Genomic DNA, 4,493 nt, shown 5'->3' on the forward strand with positions numbered 1-4,493 from the left:
TTGATTTATTTTAAAACTTTTATTTGACACAACGTAAGCCCACAAGACAATAGTCAAGGTCATTATCCGGAAGCGTTTCATATTATAAACGTGTCATGTTGTGACTGCCTACACATTAAGACATGTATATTGTTGCATCCAAAACGTGATATTCCGGTCTTATAATCATTATGTTATATTTTCCTTAATATTATAAATCGCCTCACAAAAAAGAGAAACTAATTTTACTATAGTTATAAAAATGTCACTGCATTTTATAATTAGTCAAATAGACTTGCCAAAACGTTAGTTCTCCACCGCTCCTTCAGTATGACTGCCCAGTCAGTCAGGCGTCGTTGTTATATTCTAGATAATTCTTCAACGTGTTTAAACTGCCTTGAACACATTCTTTATACTCCGCAACTTGTTCTGGAACAATGTATGGTTTCAAGCATTGACAACGTGTTGATTTTCATATTCAATGACTGTAATTTACAATCGTTCTTGCTAAATCTAGGCATTAGACGAATTGATCTTTAAAACACATAAAAATGAAATATTCGTTATCATGTTTATGATACGATGTATTCGACCTTGACCACGAGTGCTCTATTCCGATAGAAAAGAAAACAATGCCAGTTTAATAACCGTGTTAGGTCCAAAAAATATATGATTTAACTGAATGACTGTTTACTGCATACTAAAAGAATAAGGCAAATGAACGTAGCCGAGGTTTCGGATATGGATATTTTGACAATAAGATGTGGATCACATAAGTAATATACAAATATTAAGCAACTAGGTTGGCAAGCATGGCTATAAAATATACAATCTTGAAAATATTGAACATATCTAATCATTTGAAGTATGCCATACTACTGTTGAACGACAATTATGTAAACGTTGGTCGTATGATTTATCCACGCGATCGTCTTAGAGCCGTTATTGCTGACAATGTATTAGTGAAGAATGCTCGTTCATGGAAAAAGGTTATGTTTAATCTTGATTAAAAATATACATATGTTATTACCACGAATCATTTTATACAGAAGCCTGAAATATGAAAATGTAACATAACTAATACGACAGCAACATTCTAATATACGATACAAATATCTTTCCTAAGGCATGAATGTCTAAAGACACTGTCCACTGTTTATCGATATATATACAACGCACTATACAAAATAACTTACCTGTTTAGGCTTATTTACCTGCTTCTTCCAGAAAAATAGTATAGCGTCACTCATTTCCTCATTATTCCAACAAATAAAGCATTTTCACTATTGCCTTCAATGATAGTTGTTCAAATATGTTCTTGCGAATTTTTAACAACAACGTTTTTGTTTGTTATAACGAGTTCAAGTATTCAGCCAATGTGGGTATCTGAGAAATCATGCCAGTAGCTTCTCTTGGGTCGGTGGTTCTTTCTGGGGTTTTCCCGGCTTCTTCCTCCATATTAATACTGGCCGCCATGTATATCCTATCGCGTGCTGAAAAATGACGTTAAACCCTACAACAACAACAACAACAACGAGTTCAAGGATAATGAATTTTAGTAGAACATGCATCACCGTTGGTAAATTAACAAGACAACCAACTTAACATTACAAAATACAATATAATGAAAAGACTTATCTCTGACTGCTGATATGTTGTCTTGTCTTCTGCGTTATTCTTGTATGAATGCAGGAAGATAGGAAACGTAATTTGTCGGCTTTTCATCTTTATGTACCATCAAAGCTAAAGACATACTATACTAATTAGCATGTGTGTACTTGTGTATGTCAGTATGTACTTGGGATCGATAACAGGAATTTAAACAGCGATACTCGTGCACAACTTTCAGCATAATATTTTAAGAGAGTCACTAAACAATGAAACTTGTCTATATTGATAGGTCAAAGTACCAAGCATTCTTTTTAATTTTTTTGATTTCTCAGCTGTCCATATGTATTTAAGGAGCCATTCTTGAAAACTTAGTTGTGTTGCCATAACTAAGCCATGACTAAGCTCGTGTAATAACTGATATCGATTAAAATGAACCATGTGTTTGAAGGAATAATGATTTAGAATTTCAGCATTAATTTGATATAAGGAAAACAAGTTATATGCCTTATTGACTGAACCGAAAGCTACTTTGATATTGATGTTTGTTCAATGACCTTCAAAACGATATAACCAGCATCAATCTCATCGTCGTTACTCACCATGCAAAGTAGGATTAACTATATTTAGAATATCCTGTCTAGATTAATATATAAAAATACCATAGTAATGGATAACATCAACGGTTAGGAAAGCAAATACCTGATTCACTAAAACAAAATTCACGTATAGCTGTATTGTTCTCGTATATATCCTCCTTAGAGAGATGTCGAGCATTTACGACGGTAATGATTAAATATGACAACTGACGATAAAAGGTAATAATACTTTTATAAACAACTATTTAAAATATCCTGTTAAACAATGATGAATCTCGGGAAATATAAAGCACCGTCAATTTTTGCGCTAAGGTAGGGAGCAAAGTATTATAAATTTTCAAAAACATAAACACCTGACCCGCAGTCTAGAATCTGCGCGCAACATATAAGGTCCAATATATATTAAGAAAGTTTAAGAATAATTCTGAATCTGCTTTTTTGCATATTATATAGAAAAAATACAGACATTATTCTTGAACTTAAATCCGATTTCGCCTATATAATCAGAAAAGGAAGACAGAATCTCATGTGTTTATTAAAGTAATGACCACTAAAATAAACGTTGTCATGTTCATATCTTTTTTTCCTCTGCTTACACGTTAGAATGTAACTTAGTTTCTCACTAAATACTTATAAAGTAATCGAGTGTTATGATTTTGTGACTCACCTAATTAATGCTTGGAAATGAAGTAGGAATAGATTCAACATCGAAGCTGTGTCACCAAATGATCAATCATAATTTGGGACCTATGATATATATATATATATATATATATATATATATATATATATATATATATATCGAGAGAGATAGATATATAGATAGATAGATAGATAGATAGATAGATAGATAGATAGATAGATAGATATAAGCTAGCTAAGTTGGGATTATGATGCAATCGACAATTAAATTTATTCTCATAGTTATGGTTATTTCATAATGTTCACCCAGCATCACGTTTCACGTTAAGCGATTTTCGCTAGGAGAGTTGACATCGAAAATATAACTTTCAAGTACTTTCTATATCATGGACCTCGCGCTGATTCCCAATGGATAAATAAGGGACAATACATACAAGAATCTAACACTTGTATGAGAGCTTCTAATCCTCGAGCTTCAATATTTTCTTAACCATTATTTAACTTCCAATTTGTTAGTCATTTGGGAGCACATTAGTTACGCATGGAACATGTATGTGATGTAAAGGAATCATATACTTGCAAAACACCTAGAACTGTAAAATAACATTGCTAATGTGATGATGCTGTTAACATGTGTTTAAGAGGCACTTGTTGAAAGATGTTATATGCTATAAAGAAAAACAAACGCAGAGCAATCGTGAAATAACTGATAATTATAATTATGAATCCAATGTTTGAATTTGAAGGGATATATGCAATGTCTGTTCATTTGATGGAAGTACGAAATACAGATACCTTAAATATTGAATCAAAACTTAGATTAATATAGTTATATGTTAAATGAGCTTCAAAACAATAAAATCACCAACAAACTTACCTGTGTTAGTAACGTTCACAACGTCGATGAAATATGGCTACATGGTAGTGTGTAAATTTATAGATACTAAAGGTTATAAAAGGACGTCATGCCATCGAAACAGAATGTTTGACTCATTGTATTATGACCAATGTATTGTTTTATTTTCCACGGATATGTCCTACTTAGCGAGCTCACGATCTGACATCAGATGGATTGTAGTCCAAAGTACACAATTTAGCACAGACACAATATATATATATATATATATATATATATATATATATATATATATATATATATATATATATATATATATATATATATATATATATATAAGACAGGGACTCTTTCAGATTAAGTCTCATGACAAAATGCAACAAATGATTTAATGTCTTAGAAGGCAAAAATAGAAAATCTAACATACATATCATTAGTACTGATTCGACTTCTGGTGTTAAAGTAGGAAGGAGTAATTTGAAAAGACTAAGAACAAATACAAATCCATGTTGTAAGTCAATGTCTTTTGAAAATATTCTAAGTGAAGGTTATGCATTTCCAATTGAAAGATTAGTAGTTTCCATTCAGATACAAATAAATGTATACCTGTACTAATAATGATCCTAATATTTATTATATAATCATAGAGAAATATAACCCATTTGCTATAATGTTTACAAAGAAAAATGTTAATAGTTTTGTACACCATTAGTTTGATTTTGGAAACATGGTCAGTTGCAATACATGGAGAGATTAATATATAGATAAAAATATATATAGATAGATAGATAAAGAGAATGAGAGAGAGA

The 4,493-nt window shown here is 31.2% G+C and overlaps 1 long non-coding RNA gene across 1 annotated transcript; it reads right to left on the reverse strand.

Moving 5' to 3' along the window:
* Nucleotides 1–894: 894 nt before the first annotated feature.
* Nucleotides 895–3,786, reverse strand: LOC149784162 (uncharacterized). Its single transcript, XR_016414105.1, has 3 exons — nt 3,706–3,786; nt 2,854–2,933; nt 895–1,472 (listed from the first exon to the last, which is right to left on the reverse strand). It is a non-coding gene; the product is annotated as an uncharacterized LOC149784162 (long non-coding RNA).
* Nucleotides 3,787–4,493: the final 707 nt, after the last annotated feature.

This window comes from Sinohyriopsis cumingii, chromosome 14, assembly GCF_028554795.1.
Source record: "Sinohyriopsis cumingii isolate HCF-2022 chromosome 14, ASM2855479v2, whole genome shotgun sequence".
Taxonomy (NCBI): Eukaryota; Metazoa; Mollusca; class Bivalvia; order Unionida; family Unionidae; genus Sinohyriopsis; species Sinohyriopsis cumingii.